The sequence below is a fragment of the Centrocercus urophasianus genome, unplaced genomic scaffold (genome assembly GCF_019232065.1).
Source record: "Centrocercus urophasianus isolate 14NV4802_14NV808 unplaced genomic scaffold, USGS_Curo_1.0 seq_11, whole genome shotgun sequence".
Taxonomy (NCBI): Eukaryota; Metazoa; Chordata; class Aves; order Galliformes; family Phasianidae; genus Centrocercus; species Centrocercus urophasianus.
In genome coordinates, this window is record NW_024884253.1 from 66,199,888 (window position 1) to 66,218,134 (window position 18,247).

General features: G+C 36.0%; 1 long non-coding RNA gene across 1 annotated transcript; it reads right to left on the reverse strand.

The window, feature by feature from the left end:
* Positions 1 to 856: 856 nt before the first annotated feature.
* LOC122170866 lies at positions 857 to 16,855 on the reverse strand. The gene is made up of 3 exons (XR_006171866.1): positions 14,613 to 16,855; positions 4,314 to 7,783; positions 857 to 4,176 (listed from the first exon to the last, which is right to left on the reverse strand). It is a non-coding gene; the product is annotated as an uncharacterized LOC122170866 (long non-coding RNA).
* Between the last annotated feature and the right edge of the window lie 1,392 nt (positions 16,856 to 18,247).

The following is an 18,247-nucleotide window of genomic DNA, read 5'->3' on the forward strand; positions in this document are numbered from 1 at the left end:
ATGTTCCATGCTGCTCTAAGTCCATCTAACAGTTTTCTCCATTAGACATCCACATGGCCACATCCATGTACATTGTACAGGAAAACTGGTGAACTGAAAGAGAATCCTATTTTCTTCTTCACAAATTTTCCTTTCAGCCCAAGCTTCAAAGCAGCACAAGTTATATCAGTGTGCATCCACAGGGACAGCCTGGCAGCCTTTCCTCCCCTCCAGGAGCTCCAGCAGTCCCAACACTGCAAAATGTTTACTTGAACTAGTTAGCAAGTTAAATCAAAAACAAGTAGAAGGATCATAGAGAGAATTAAAGTTGCTTACATCTTTTATAAAACATTTCTATTCAGAAATCATTGATACGATACTCCTAATATGAGAAAGTAAGAAGTTTGGTCCCTACTTAGAACCACTTAGTTATTTACAGATGCATTTAATTTCAGCACGTGAAAGAGTAATTTGATTCCACTTCCTAAAATTGTTTTCTTGTTTCCCAATTGGCATTGATTTAAGGAGTTATGTTCTTTCTTTTTCTGTATGTACTATGTACTTCTTTTTTAGATCTTTTTCTGTACTCATTCTTCAACTATATTCCCTAAGAAAGCATCCTATTTAACCAAAGATAATTCAGGCCAGATTTAAGTCAGGTAATTTTATAACAGCTAAGGTCAGATAATTTTATAACAGCTAGAACTTTTACAGCTATTTCTCATCTCTGCTTCTTTCCTCATGCATCACAGTTATCAAAGAAAGGATAATTAAAGAAACACATGGTTGAATGTAGTCCAGTTGAATTTAGAACTTCCTTTATTAGTCTTAACAGGAACTGGATTGTATCTTACCATCATTGGCATAGTTTGGTTTGTATAATAATGCTGCCGTTCCACATGCATGCTACATTCCATTTTAGCAATGCTTTTTTAAATACAACAATACAAATGTAGTTAATGTAAAATTTATGTACCACCATCATCTAATTTCTTGTAGACATTAAAAGCAGGAGAAAAAAAAACAACAAACAATAGTCACTGTCTTTCTTAACCCCCATCCCATAAAGCACATTTTAACAACCCTGCCCTGGTCAAAGCAAAAAGTTCAGTCTGTTAAGACTGGCAAATTAGTGGTAAAGTAGCCTGTGATTAAACAACAGCTTTCCAGAATCCAGTGTTATTCCTAATTTAAATATATATATCTACATACATGATCTTCATACTGTAAACAGAAATACTTATAGCTGTCATGAGGAAAATCCTTTCTCTCATGAGCCCCAGTGTTTTGAAAAGCATCTTACAGTCCTCAACCTCAAACAAGTGCCAATTATTTGCTTTTAACTGAAATTACATTATCAGGTAATGTTATTCAAGTCCTCTGGGGTTAATGACAGCAGGTGAAAATTTAGGGAAATGTTTAGTAAAAGAACATCCTTTCTCTGATCCCTGCAAGCAAACCCTAAGGGTAAAAAATGTAGGCATTACAAAAAACACCAAAAATGTAGGCATTAAATACAGTGAGAATGACATTTTTTCCTCATAAATAAACATTTCTGAAGCTGCTGTAATGTTACTATACTGAAGAAATATAGTTTATTAACAAAAATATGGTAAATATTAGATATTTTTTAATTTAAGAATGCTATTCCTAATTCTTTGTACTAGTCAGCACAGAGAACTGCCAATAGAAGTTCTGCATGGCAGTCACTTCCTGGCTTGTTTTCTATACCATGAAGCCAAAGCAGAGAATTAAGAAAAGGTCTGTCAAGAAAAAAAGTAATTTCAATATTTTTGAGGCAATTTTTCACTGTGAAACACTAGATTTGTTCCAATTAACTTTACACTTCTTTGAAAGGAAGCTGGTATTGGCAGTCACGAAGAAAAGGTCAACATAAACCCTAGATCCAGTAGAATCAAAGGGACTGTAATTTGGAATGAATTGGGCCACATAAAGAGAAAAAAATCATAGGCTACCAGAGTTGTAGTCCTCACCTTTGGCTTTGCTTTTGTTCATAATCAGAAATAACTACTGTGCCATTTGAGACTGTTTCTTTTTCTCCCGATTCATTTGCATTTCACAATTCTCACCTGCATAAAGGAGGAAAAAATCGCCTTATTCAACCAGCTTGTACTGTGTCATAATATCCAATAATCAATTGGCCTAAATATTGCCCACGTGTGCAAAGCACGATAATGATAATTTTTTTCAGTAGGACAGAAGGAACAATTTGGAGACCCTGCTACAGCATGACACAGGAAATCTTCCAAAAGCAGCCATGAAATATATCAGCTAAGGACTTAAACAGAATTTTTGCAATCTAAATCTATCGCAATAAACAACAATGTTTGAAAAGCTGACTTTGGCTCTAGTGCGCTTTTCTTAGACTTGTGCATCTGTGGATATTTAAAAGATGATTTAAGTAGAAGTTTGAGAGTTTGAATTTGTCTTAAATATTTCGTTGATTACTTACTAGTTTTAATATATGAGTAGCGGCAATGTTGAATTCTTCATGATATCATTTGTGTAACTCCAAGATAGACAGGACTTATTTGAAGTTGAAAAGACTGTTATTTCATTGGGGAAAGATAAAAAGCCAAGAAAATGCTGAGCTATCAAAACAATTCTGAGATACAAATTACATCCTGAGCTAATCATTCGCATTCATAGCCAAAAGCATCTTCCTTCCTTGCTTGCTTACACTATTAAAAGTAGCAGCTGCTGTTGAAATCACCCCTGGAGATTGTTAGGAATTGCACAAGAAAAGCTACGTGCTAGAGGCCAACTTCAATAAATAACGACTGTAAGATTATAATATGTAGACAACAATGAAAAAGGCAGTACCTATCTTCATACATGTCAGCTGATGGTGGTCTTACTAATTATGATTTATCTACCCACCCAACTAAGTAAATCATTTCATACAGTGCTTCTGCAACAAGAGTAGACTCAATTTCCCTGCTCCCATATGTTAGTACATAAGGTATTCTCTGCAAGACAGAAGGTAGTGAATGAAAGAAATTACCCCTAGCATGTTTCTCTTGCAGAGATCACATTTTCTTCAATATGACTTCAGAGACTAAGTTCGGTTCCCATGATATTCAGCAAAAAGCCCTTTTGATTCTGGACAGTTTATGTGATTGTTTGTAAATACACATGATTTTTATTGTAAGATTTTTCATCCAAACTTCAGTGGCAGAATACAAATATATTTCTTTAGGATAAAATAAACATTGATAAAGATGAAGGTACGTCATCAATAACAATAAGAAAAGTATGGTTAAAAGTAAAACTTAAAAAATTGCCCAATAAAGACAGCTTGAGAAAAGGTATATTCTTTAAGACAAGCTTATTTATTGAAGTTCTTGTGCCTCCTTTATTGACTCTTATACTGACAGATTTAATGAAGACTAATGCCTGGTTTAACATTTTGCTATGATATCAGTTGAAAGTAAGAAAGTACACATAAGAGTAAGAATTTCTATCTCTCTTCTGTTATCTGTAGAAGCCAGAATGGACTTTGAGAAGAAACAGTCTATATCTTCAGTGATTCTTTTTGTGCATTAAGTAATTATTAGTTCTTTGTTTTGGACTTTATTATGTATTCCGCATGGTCATCAATTCTTAAATTAGAGTTTTATAAAAATCTATGATTCAGAGAGTACATGGTAAAGTGTGTAATAATAATAATAATCCCAATATATATAAGGCCCAAATATTTATAAAATCAGATTATGGGTAATTTGCAATATTATTTCATGGAGACATGGGAAATTTTCCTCTTTTGCATTTTTCATGCTGCTTTTTGTAACAATAAATTAAAATAAAAGAAACCCCAATTACTTGAGTGTGAATATATTTGCTTCAAAATATCTTCACAAAGCCAAATGCAGTCAATTACTGAAACCTTGACAGAAGGGCACTGAGAATTTACCAGGGAGGGGAATTTGAGAAGGAATTTTTTTTTTTTTTCTCCAATTACAGTGTGCTTTCTATTACAAGGATCCAATTTTTTGGAGAAGGTGATCCTCATAAACTTCTGCAGTATGGTTGAAGTTTGGTTTGGTTATGCTGCCCTCATACGCCATGCTCCTCAGGAGGAAGAGAAGAAGCGTTGTTCTGGGAGCTGAGCTGTTTGAATCTCTGTCTAGTGGCATTTAAATTAATCTCCACTTTCACGGCCTCTCTGAGTATTTGCTGTTTAAAAAGTGTGGTGATAGTGGTCAGAGCTTGCAGAAGGAAAACCAGAGTGAATTGCTCAAGTACACTGCTTATGCTAATGTCATGCAGATTCCTAAAATATTCACTTTGTGTTCCACACAACAGCTGCTTACCTGTTAGCATAGTCATCCTTGTATTAACAACATCTTGTTTGAGCTTATTACTTATTGCACATTAATCAAAACCTGGAATAAAGCCAAATGAAGTTAACAAATTTACTCTGGTACAAATCTACAGTAAAAGAAAAAAAATTTGCATGCAGATGGTCTTGTTTTCCAAATTTCTCTGCCCATACAAGTAAAGTGAACCACTTGATGTGCTTCTCATAGGTAAAATCTATCATCCAGAAACTGAAGTTTATGTCTATTTTCTTTTACCCATTTGTTCCCATGGGACAAAGGAAGTAAGATGAATGCAACTGGTATTTCTCCCCCAGACACATCTTTTGAGTTCTGCATTTGTTTGTTCATTTTTAAATGGGATGGGGAGGCAATACCAACAAATGAATGATCTTTTCTTAATGTTTGAGAAAATTAATCATTGTCTATGTTTTTTATTGGATATGGCTGTGCTGATTGTGAAAATTGAAGAAAAAAATGGTGGAATCAAGTTATTTAAACAATTTAAAAAATAAATAGAAATACTACAGAAGCCATTTAAAGAAAAGAAAAAAGTTAAGTAATTAAATTGACAAACACTAATTCCCCACAGGATGGTTACCCAAAAGGCATAAATATTTAGGTCAGCTTATATTTCAATGGAAGGAAGGAAAAAGAGGGTAATTCCTTTATTATCAGAAAAGAGAATGAAGGAATCTCAAAGGTAGCAAGTAATACTCAGCTGAGAACCAGTGGTTAAAAACGATACTGCTAAGAAGGTCATTATGTCAATCTCATGCTGCTTCTGAAATGAAAATGACTACATCCAGCACAGCATTATGTAATTATCAATTTAGTAACCCAATGGATACTATATTGCTGGTTTCATATCAAATATTTCCTTACTCTACATAGTTCTTGGCTCTGCCCACACATGAAAGAACACTTCATCGTGCACAAAAACACTGGAAAGAAACTCCTGATGTTAGCTGAAACTGCATCACTGACTTAAGTCTATTTGCCTGGCTGGTACCCAGCACACCACGCATGCTCCCAGTAAAATACAATGCCCTTTTCCCAGTCCTGATGGGTGCTTTGAGATATTAGAAAAACTATCCTTAGAGGATTTACCATAATTAAATATGTCATACTGGAAGTTAGATATGAAAAGCAAGACAGTTGTTATTGTAGTTTCATGTTGAAATTTACTACAGTTAATTTTTCACTTTTAGTACTTAGATGCAGAAGTGGATCAGATTAGAAGGAAGACTGAGAAATCTGTTTGTTCAAATATTTCATTTTAGAAATAAAAGAAAGCAATGAAGGGAATGTTCAGATCATCACATATTTACTTACTGAACTTCAAAAAATAAAAGCTAATGATGTAAAATCAGAAGAATACTATGCAATTAATGAACTGAGACTAACACTCAGATGAGACATTACAATTTGGTTGGGGTTCTGAGTTACATGACGACACACTGATTCATGGCAAATTATCTCAATTTGCACGCATTTTCAAATATAAATGAATCCTAACAAATTATCTACATTATGAATTTTCAGGTACAATGCTTTCAAAAAATGGGGAATTTGTATTTCTATTCATTATTTCATTCACAATTTAGAAAGTTTAGATAAGAAAGGATGAATTAACTTAAAAACAATACTGCAGTAATAGCAGACCAAAGACAAAACTTTTTAAAAAATGACTCGTAGTCACCTAGATGCTGATCATGCATGACTGAAAGATACCATAATACATGACTTAAAAATTCCCAAATACAAAGGCAGTGATTCCTAGATGAAGGTGAAGAGTCTTGTTAAATTAAAATTAATGAGGTGACAAAGACTAATTACTAAATCGAGAGAATTATAACTGTAAGTTGTAAGAGTAAAGATACAAAGGAGAAAAAGGGAGAGAAAAATGTGGTGGTGATAAGTCCTCCTAAGAGAGAACAGAAAAATCAGAGTACTGCTCTGAAACTTGGTAGTTTCAGTTTCCATCAGCTGGTTTTGGAAAATTATGTAGGTATAAAAGATGCTACCAGACTTCTGTAGTTTGTACAATCATTTAAAAATATCATACAAAAGATACTTTTATTGAGTGAGGCTTCTATATGCCATTTCCCTGATGCAGTGTCTGCTTATATACTTCACTGATTAGTCACAGTTGTTCCTTCTCAGGCTCAACCTTTTCTCTGGTGTTTTCATATTGCTGCAAAAGATCATCAGCCATACCGTGCAATATAACTGCTAATGATGCCTTCTTAACATAAAATGAAGTCGTTTGCAGTCCAGATCTGTTCTTTTGTTGAAGTTCTGGTGCAAACAAACAAATACAAAAACACAACTGGATTGAGATCAAAGGAGATGGGTTTGGGGTAACAACAAGTGATTGACAAAAATGAGGAGACAGGTGTAAAGTGCTTTAGGCTGGAACTGCTTTAAAGGAAATGATTCTCTTAGGCTGCAAGGAACAATCAATGACACAGAAGCTCTGAAGCATAATGAGAGAAGAAGCCAAGAATGGGAAGATCATAGTGCATTTGCAAACAGATAGTAAGTTACATTAAGATGAGAAACACTCATATGAATAAATACTTCTGCCCAGCTGCAATGTTCATGCTGTGCATGGCATGGGGACCACAGCAGTGTCCTCAGCTGCTCTTCAGAACAAGCTTAGGTTGACTAAGCAGTTTACACAACTTGGAGTAACAGGTTAGCAAATCCGAGGGACAGGGAAAGAAACAACCAGTCAAAATTCATAAACATACAGCATGATGCAAGCTAAGGATTATAGGTTTACTGGCTAGAATCAAATTCAACACAATAGGTGAAGAATATAAAGCAAGGGGAATGTAATTCCCAAAAGTGAGAAGAGAAATGCCAAGCAACCTGCTAGATATTTTCTCCCTGACACTAAACAAGGGCACTAATGAGGCCATATTTGAAATGCAGAATTGATTATCTGTCTCATTCATTATTCTACTAATAAATATGACTTCATGGAAAAGTTACAGCTTTGGCAGACAGGTGGCTACATACATATCTGTAAAGTAAACAAGACCGGGAAATGGGCTGAAGCACTAGCAAAAAACAGTGAAGTGTTTATCCATACTTTAGCTTGCTTTCTGGCACTGCAGTCTCTGGATGTTCAGCTGACCAACTCAGTGCCCTGTTTGATGCAGCACAGTTGTGTAGCTTTGACTCTTTCACTAAAGAAACTGATACTGTAGGTTGAAACATTACAAGAAAAGTGAAAATACAGAATTGAAATTGTGTAACTGGCAATCCTTCTTGCCTCTCCTGAGAATAAGTTTCAGCTTCCATCCATGCCAACCTGTTTTCTCTCTTTAAGTCAATATACATCCTTGATCTCCTGGGCAGCCTTCCAGTTATTCACAAGCTCTGTGGTCCCAAATGCCTTTCAGCCCTTTACAAACCTTGTAAACATCTCCATGGAAAGCATTGTGTTGGCCTTCCTACAGCAAAAGACAAATACCATGTGACCATTTGGCAATCAGGTTGTGAATATCAGCACAAATTCTAGAAAGATTCTTTAGCTGACAGTGAATAACTGCAAAGCATACAAGTACACATTTAGATTTAGAGATATTTTTGGACAAATACATTTTAAAGAATATAGGAATACTCCATGGTCTTTGTAAGGATGTTCTATACTTGTACCGGGAAGCTTTACAAAAATGAAATAGAAGAAATTTTGAGAGAGTATCAACTGAAAGATAATGAGAATATACAGGTTATAAGATTTCAACTAGATGTAAAAGGACACATAGCAGTTTAAGAGGTGAATTAACGTTAAATCACTTCTCAGTCTACATATGAATATTTCTTTCTGCCATTCTTTTGATAAGAAAACTGCATTTTCTAAATATGAAAGTCTTTGTGGTAGTACCTTAATATTCTTAAGTGGATGACTTGTGATAGCTATCGTAAAACTGAAATGCACTCTTAATTTGTTCATGGACCTTTCAACAGTGGACAGATGTTTTTAAAGTTGATGTCTTGTTAAGTTGAAGATAGGACTAATGAGGGGGGAAAAAAAAAAAAAAAACAACAAAAAAAACCACCACTAAAATTATACTCTGGAATGTTTTTTTATGAATTTCTTGATCGTGGAATAAAAAGAAGTGAGATTTGCCCCTGTGGGAAATGTCTTCATGAAAGCAATTATACATGTCATATAAGTTCTAATTAAATTTCATTCACACACACATGAACTACTGCTCTTCACTGGGTGAATTTTATCCAATGGTGACCATAAGGAAAATACTTATTATCCTATATCTGAACAAACAGTTTTTCTGTGGCTTCTCTGACTTTACTGTCAGATGTACTAAAGCACTTTACTGTCATATGTAAATGACTTGCAAACTCAATTATTGAAAGAAATAATGACTTAATAAAAATAATAGCAATTTCTAGAAAACAAAAGAAAAGCGAGCCCAATTTCTTGTATTTACAACATCTTTAAACAATTTGGGGAGATTTCCTTCTTTTACAATGTAACAGTGTATTCAGTAGTTTTTTATCAATCTTGTTAATCTTCAAAAAGATGACATACCATGGAATTCATCTTTATTACTACAGTAAAGCCATGCAATCATTCATCTGCTGCTATGATCTACACAAGCCAGCGAACGGAAGAATTAATTAATGTTAGACTTGTATGGAGCTATGTGAATCCCTGCCAGATTAGATCCTGAAGGCATAAATAGAATAAGAGCAAGTTTACTCGCATCATTTGGTGGTATGTAGACAGTTGGACTAGATGACCTTAGAGATCTTTTCCAACCTGAATGATTCTGTGATATTATGATTATCCACGCAGACAGCATGCCACCTATCTTTTATCCAACTTACACAGAATCACAGAATCACCGAGGTTGGAAAAGAACTTCAAGATCATCCAGTCCAACCAATTTTCTCCCGCTGCCTACAGTAACATAGGCAGGCAGGCAACCTTCTAGTTTCAGACAAGCTCCATCCAAGATTCCTGGATCAGATGAACTTTTGAAGCTGTCAACTACCCCCTTGTCTCTCACGTGCTAAACTTTCTAGTATTTCTGGCAAGTTTGAGTATGACTCACAGAGAAGGACTTAGGCATCCTGGTGGATGAGAAACTAGACATGAGCCAGCAGTTAGTGCAGTCCAGAAGGCCAACTGTTGCATTAAAAAAGGGGTGGCCAGCAAGGAGAGGGAGGTGATTGTCCCCCTTTACTCAGCTCTTGTGAGGCCCCATCTGTAGTACTGAACCCAGGCCTGGGGCTCTCAACATTAGAAAGACACAGAACAAGACCAGCAAAGGGCCACTAAGATGATCAGAGGGCTGGAGCACCTCTCCTATGAGGAAAGGTTGAGGGAACTGGGATTGCTTAGCTCAGAGAAAGCTCTGAGGAGATCTCATTGTGACCTTCCATTACTTAAAGGAAGCATATAAACAGGAGGGGGAATGACTGTTTACATGGGTGGATAATGATAGGACAAGGGGGAATGGTTTTAAACTGAGACAGTGGAGGTTTAGGTTAGCTATTAGGATGAAGTTTTTCACACAGAGGGTGGTGACGCACTGGAACAGGTAGACCAAGGAGGTTATGGATGCCCCATCCCTGGAGGCACTCAAGACCAGGCTGGATGTGGCTCTGGGCATCCTGGTGTGGTGGTTGGCTACCCTGCACATAGCATGGGGTTGAAACTAGATGAATATTGACGTCCTTTTCAACCCAGGCCATTCTATGATTCTATGATTCTATGATCAGCTATAAAATATGAGTTATAATGCAAGATATTCTGTCTTTGGAGAAATTCATCCACACAGGAGATCAGTTTCCAAGTTCCATCTTTTAGTTCTCTTTTAGCTCCCTTGCTTAAGCCTTCACAGCCCCAAAAGTGTCAGGATGCGGCTGTTTATAGGATTCACTCCCAGCACCTGTGCTCTGAGACAGGATCTCTACACACAAGTGAAAAAATAGAGATGAATGTTTTTACCACAAGCTCAACACATTTATTTCCTTTAAATACTTATCACATCTTAGTGGAAAAAGAGGAGAACCTACTCAAGAAAAAATAATACACAATTTTACAGTATGTGACTCTATGGGGGAAATTTATATAGTAACACATGTCTAAAAGAAAAAGTTTCAGGTGCAGTTAAGAAGAATGATGAATCAAAGATGAATGATGTCTCAGCTTCTGTAGTTCTTTCCTCTTCACACATGAAATCCTACCGATTTTTTAAATCCTATACAAGATTTTCTTGGAGTATCTAGCAAATCTTGAAAGCTTTGTGACCTTTCTGCAGAAGTTTGATTTTCACCTCTGACATTCATGAACAAGTGCAGGCCTTTGCTCTGAAAGATATATATAAATAGAGCTGGCCTATAAACTTTACCAGCTTTTTTTCCATAAATATGAACAATAAATAAACCGAGTGCTATTTCTTTAAAAACAACAGATATCTTAGATTCATTTTAAAGAGGAATAAAGGGTTTCTTTTTCAAAATAAAAGTTAAATGAAGGTAAAGGTATTTTAGACTCTAATTTATTAATGCCTGTTAAGATGATTTATATCTCCAGCTGGAGTGGGCTTCAGGGACACGGAGTATTATTACTAAACATATTACAACAGCTAAAAGTTCCATACACATTTTCAACATCTAAACTAAAAACTAAACCAGCTGCATATAATGGGTATCTGTTAGAAATAAAAACACCACCTGGCTCTTCCTTACTGCTAAAAGCATTGCAGAAATTGCAGATATACTGTAGGATACGTGACAGATCCATTTTTATACCTTTTCAATTTACTGTTTGGTATCCTTTATTCCATTCAGCAGAATTTTAAAGGCATGTGATCAACATAAAGCACATTTATGAAATATGTGAGAGAAGGTAGCAGTGTCTGAAGCCAGAGCAATATAGAGACTCCATCACAGACATTTGCTGTCCCAAATTGAGGTAGCACAATTGCTATGTAAATAACGGTGAAGACCCTCCCTGATGTGAGAGTAAGGGCTTGGGGAGCAGCATTACCCCAAAAAAGGGGCATTAACCCCAAGCAGATCACCACTCTTTGGTCCCCAGATGCTAATCTCCGGCTCCCACAGACTAGTGGATTTGCTGGTACTGAGTGTGCACGCGCCTGCTTACCAGAATCAGATAAATAAACAGGAACCAAGTGCTGCTCAGTAGGATTAACATGCAACAGGAAGAAGCCTGTAAGTAACTGGCTTTCCAGAAAACACCATCCACAAACAACAGTAACAAAACCCACCAAATTGCATAGTACTGAAAGTGGAGGAGAGAGGAGTAGATACTATTGGCGTTTTAACTTTGGATTAATTCAAATTATGAACTAAGGTTGAGACATTTCCTGTCATTAAGACCAGAGTATATGAGTTCAACTAATGTCATATTCCTAAAACCAACATATTACAGCAATGTATCTCTTTATTAGATTCCTGTTAAAAACACTGATTTTACAATCTGTAGTTATAAACTGGTGGTTTTGGTCCCAACTTTTAGTATCAACTCTAGATTGCTGTCAGCCAGAGCTGCTTGTTCTGCTGAGATGAAAAACTAACTCATTTTGTAAAACTGATATCTTACAAATATGGATAGATACTTAGATTAACTCTCTTTTAATAGAATTTATGAATAATAGCACAAATTCTAAACCAAGCACATCTCTGCAACTCGAAGTGATTAAAAGTCAGTCATGAAATGCCAGAATGACTAATTTATCAGTATAACTACTCCAGCCATACTACAACAGCTAATGCTTTCTTAATATGCCATTGCTGTTATGAAAATACAAGCCACTCATTAACTGTGTGTAACAATTTTTATGGATTTATTGCTTAATTAGATTTGTGCCTTTATTTGACAAGGATTATTGAATATAGCATATACTCCTTACAAGTCAGTGTAAAAGTCTAAGTTAGTTTTTATGGGAGCTTATATTAAAATGTAATTCAGTGATAAAATAAAATGCACTAACTCACTTCAGGGAGTTTTGTTACAGCTTATTGTAATAAGTAGCTATTTGCGTTCTCATCATTTTCCCAGACATTCTTCTGATTAAAAAAGATACATTTTTAAAAACTATGTGGGGATCTTTCTCTCACAAAAACCCATCTGCTTCTCCTCTGTGATGATTCGGTTAAGTCATAACGTTGAATTTCTTCCACAAGGAAAGACAATGGTTGCCGTGAGTGCAACAATTCCACATCTCTTCTGGAATAGGCAAAAAGGGAACACATTTTTTCAGCTGACTTTAGCCTCTGACTTCAGAAGTTGACCAAAATGGATTGAAATACAATTTTTTTCAAATACTCACGAAGCACAGAGAGAACCATCCAGGTCAGTTTCTGGAGTAGGAGAAAATTGTCTATAATTATTTGTGCTGACATCTTGTATGGAATTCAGCTGTGCTTTGATAATTGGATATCAACAGTAATTGATAAACATTGAGCCCAATTCCAATGGTCACACTCATTGTTCATATTGCTACATTGATGTAAACAGCATGCAGATTTGACCCCTGATGATACATAGCAATCCCACCCGAGCTGATTCTTTCTTGCCACATAGTAAAACTCTGGTATTCAATCTCTCTAAAGGTTCTTTCTGCAGCTACTTTATCGTCAGCCCAGTGTATTGCCATGGGACAGCAGCTGGCATTTCTCACTCATCAGACATGTCTGAAATGTGAGTGTAGAAACATACACACACATGTCTCACAAGCACATGCAAGTCTCATGGAATTATTCTAGTCAATGCAATGTTTCTGGCTGTTAAAATACTCTAATTTGCACATGAATTTATTGACTCTGGCAGAAGTACAGATAAGTTATAGACAATATGAAAACTCTGAGGCAGAAAAATAAAGATTGATTACACAAACTGTGGCTAGTCTTTAAAGTGGTCTGAGATCTCTGGTGCTTAGAATAAAAGCCAGTCCTGATGAGAGAAGGCACAACAAAATGCCTGTGTTTCACAGCAACTCTGTTTGGAAAGCTTAAAGTATTTTCTTATGCTTCTCTTAGCACAGACATGAATTTCCTGCTTCAATTTGTAGTCTATAAAAACATCCTATTTTAAATCTGGGTGAGGAAAAAGAACCAATGAAGGCAATTTCAGTAATTTTGCATTAAAAAACCATTAGAAGTGCCTTGAAATCTCTTGCCTAAAAGAAAATATTTACATAAAGCCAACAAAAGTAGTGAGAAGTTGGAGTGCAAAATAAGTGGAAGTAGTTTTCAACACAGATCTAATACATGGAAGGGTTTAAAAAAAGGAAAAATAGTTATAACTGCACCCAAACAAATATTCGTGTGAATAAATTGGAGGGTCTAAATAAAAATATAACTAGAATGAAAACTGATGAAATTTTAAACAGACAGTTTCTTAAGTTTCTTTAGGTAGAGTTTCTTGTGAAGTAGAAACACTCAGATAATTTTTATTGGTGTGTAGACTCTGGGGCATGCAGAGCAGTAGGGAAGCAAGAATAAAAAATGTCATATGTTTCACATCAGAAGCTCTCAGCAATTGAAAAGTTTAAATGAGAAAGACTTGCAAGTAACAAGGATTTCCAAAGAACCTGCAGTGGAATAATGGTAAGCAATTTTGCCTACAGTAAGACATACTTATTTCTACAGTCATCCTACTGGACTGGTTGTATTTTTTTCTCCTAGCCTCTGCTACTCCATGCCAGCCATGCTCTGATTTCTACACTCACCCCAGGCACAGATAAGACAGCACAAAGGAGACAGAGATGTTGGCTAATGCTGGGGCTGTGTCCTGGTGAGCACTGATTTGAGGAACAGAGGCTTATTTTATCTCCTTCCACCCAGAATTTACTGTAACATAGACTGTTACACATGTTCAGTGAGATTATTCAGATGAATGAATTTATTTACTGCTGCGAATGTTGGTGGTAGTATGAAGTATGAAGGTGCTCTGAAATAAAAATAGGCCATTTCAGAATAATGGCTGTATAAAACAGGATGGGCTGGCTGCAGCTACTAGAGGGGACCAACATTTCTTTCAGTTTCATGAGTATTTTTTTTTTTCGGTTTCAAAATCTGATATTCTGTTCACGTTATCATAATTTCAGAGCCTCATTTCTGAAAAAAAAACTTCTAAGGGATCTCTTTCCTTCCTTAGTAACTTTTTCATTAGCCCCTTTTCAGTTGTCACTGATGTTTGGTAACTATAAAGCTTTTAAACAGAGGTGAAAAATCTTGGCAATATAATAACGTTAGAAAGAAAACATATCTAAAATTTACCTCTCAGAGAAGTTTCTGATGACAAGGCAGACTCGTATATCTTCCTCCACAGGTAGATGGTCCATAGGTTGAATGCGTCAAGACTACCATCTGAATACAGTAATATTTGAAAGGTCATGAATAACAAATACGTGTGAAGAGAGAACTGTATGGATTTAAAATAGGTGGAGCTTTCACATCACATCTCAGTCACTGATGGAGACACTTTCTTGTGCTATTTGCAGGATGGATGAAAAGCTGATGTTTATATGACTTATTAGTGTAATGGAATATTGTTGAGATGGTTCTGTCTCCATTGCCATACCCCCACCATCCACCTCTGATGTCATGGGCCAATATTGCAAAATAGGAGGCATTACTTTCAGAGCAGCCTTCGTACTTCTAGTTCTTAACTGGGTAAGTGCAATTATAGAACTGATGAAGCACTGAATCTATTAAATGGAGAAAACAGATATTCAGCATTAGAAGTTAAGAACTATATATATATCTTTCCCATTGTGGCTCTTGCTTGAGGCAAGGTTCCTTGAAAAATTAGACTATTGTAAAATTTATTGACTATGTTAGAAGTTTAAATTTAATTTTGTCTCATCACATTCATACAAAGTAATTCCTCATGTCTAGTTCTGACTGCAACAATGAGGCCAGATGCTTGTCTGATTTATTTGGTTGTCTAAACTCTGGCATAGAGAACAAGTGTTTTGGAGCCGCTGTGCCCCACATGTTATATAGTTTTGGCACAGATGAGTTTAAAATACATTATCAGTTGCTCATGAAAGTTTAGAATTTACCCTCTATAGCCACGCATGTATTCAAACTTTATGGGAAATCACATACAAGTTTGGGACAAACGTAACTAAAGCAAATGGGTCACTTGTGTATTTCCAAATATGATTTATTTTAGGAGCTTGACACTAATTTATTCTCTGAGGGATACCCTTTCTGACCTGCCAGGCCCTAACGCTCTGCTTTCAAAACTCCCTCAAGATCTATCCTGCACACTTGACCTAGCTTGTGTGGGAAGCCATAATCTTTTATGCACAGCTCCCAGATCTCTTCAAGCCAGAAGGGACCTCTCTGGCTGTTTCATCTGTCTTCCCACATAACACAAGCACAGAAGGCTCTACTTTAATTTCTGCCCTAAGCCCATCACTTACATTTGAATGGTAGCTTCCCTTTTATACGACAGAAAATCCTGAAAGCCAAAACAGACTGTAAAAGTGGCCATTTGTCAACGGTGGCTAAAGCTCTTGGCTCCCTTAAGCCTCAAGGAAATTATCTGATTGGGGATCCCAGCACTGCAGCTGCTCTCTAGGAATACTTTTATGTTCTGCCACTACAAAATTCAGAATTTGCTCTTCCTTCTCCCTTTCTGCTTGAGTCCTTGTGCCCACATGGTACTATTTATTATGGACTTACTTTTTGTTTCTCTCATTGACAGGGACTTTTGTTTTGCCTTAAAGTGCAATTCAGAATGAGTGGAAGCAACAGTGCCAGCAGGAAAGGGTCTGAAACTGGCAGCAAGATAAATGTAGATGGTTTGTCTACAGTGTCAGTAGTTGCTGCTGCAAGAAAACAGACGCTGTAGTCTGCTGTGTGTGGAGTGCTCTGGCTATTATCCAGCATAGCACTTACACTCAGTGCTTACATTACTTTCAGACATGCTAAGTGTTATCACGGCTTTCAAAAGGATAATGACTGTCCCAGATCCCCACCTTCTTTTTTTTCCACTCATGAGGTTATTTACATGATTATAACATTTAGCATTTGAGCAAGTACCAGACCAAAGGTACATGTCTTTGCTGTGTAACACAAGCAGAGCAAAATGGGCATGCCTGGTACCGTGGCTCACAGGTACCTCACAGTATGGTTTTATTTCACAGCATTTCTGCATTGTAATCCATACCTGTGATTTTGCACACCATCACTATGGGCTCGAAAAGTATCAGATACAGTATTATATAAAACATTCCCCTTTTTTCAGTTTTAATTTCTCATTCAAGTCATGTACAAGCTTTCCTTCTAGAAAGGATAATAGCTACCCATAGCTTCAATTATATATATCACCTATTATGCCACCTGCTAACGTCATCTTAATTCATAAAACTGTACAAAATTACACTAGGAATTGAGACATCTCTACCAAGTTCCTTAACATTATATAACAAAACTATACCTCCAATGGGCTTATTATTGGAAGGCACTACGAATCTGAAAATAGTGTGCATAGAAACAAAGAGCTATGAAAGGTGTCATCAGGTAAAAACAGTGAAGTATACTTGTAATACATGCAAAAATAGATGTGATGTCAGGCAACATTAATTAATGATGGAATTTCAAAATGTTTCTTTTTTTTTTGATGTTATGTGTTATCTCTTTAAACTAAACTATCATTATTAAGCATTAAAATCTTTAAGCAACAAAAATAATGCCATCTACAAATTAAGCAATTTCATCACTAATTAAAGGCAATGTAAGTAAAGCTATAAGAGCCTGTTTTTTTCTGTGCCTTAGAAAAGATTGACAAAGCACGTAACTGTAAAAAGTGTTATTGTTTACACTGCTTACTACAAATACAGAAGTGATATTATCATTCCTTGTTTACTGTTGTTGGCATGTTTACACAATTCATTCTGATCTTCTGGAAAATCTCACCCTCAAAAAAACCCAAACTGAAGAGCATAAACAAATACACGTCAGAGTCAAGGAAATTACCAGAACATTTGGTAGCGTTTCAAGAGCTTGGAGGTTATTCTTCTGCAGGAAAGATCATCTGCTCTTTTTCAGATATTTAATGAACACATTCACATTAAAGCTAGATAAAGATCTTTCTAATATAACAACTGAAGAATGCCCCTGATAATAACTGAACAGCCGTTAATGAATCCATTAGCATAGAACAAAGGAAAATAATAGTTTCATTTAGTGGTTTCACACAGTATTCTGTGCATTTTCAGCAGTATTTTAAGCAATATATGAATAAACAACACGACATTAGAAGATGTTAAAATGCAATCGTATTCAAAGATGCACCCAGATTTTCTCTCAGAATGTTACTGAATAAATCAATAGCGATGGAAGAAGACTTTCAAAGAGCACACACTTGGCATTTGGAATATTTAAAAAACATAAATTCTGTAGATGAAATGTTTTGCTTAGGTCATGACATGGACAGTGTCAGAGTTTCTAGTATTGTAAGTTTGAAGCCTTCTTGCAACCAAAATACCGAATCTGCGAATGGTGTTCTCTGATGAATATCAGGTAATCTAAACCAAATATTGATTCATTTTTTTTAGAGTCCACAAAAACTTGTCTGAATAGAGAAATGCGGAATCCCATTTCACTTAATTCACATAGCAACGATGCATGAGTAGAGGACCTGTGGGTACTATCGTGCCCACCTTTCTCTTGCTTCCGTCCTTTGCATTACACAATAAACTGCATTCCATGTACCCTTTATCTTCCTCAAGCTGCCACATGCACCTACTTCAGTTCAGCACCTACTGACATATCACCAACATTTATTTGAGTGGCATTTCTGAGCAATCTATGCCAAGTTTTAGAAAGTAAATAGAATATAAAGTAGTATGATACTGTCAAAGAATACCAGAAAATGTCTATACTTCACATACATAAAT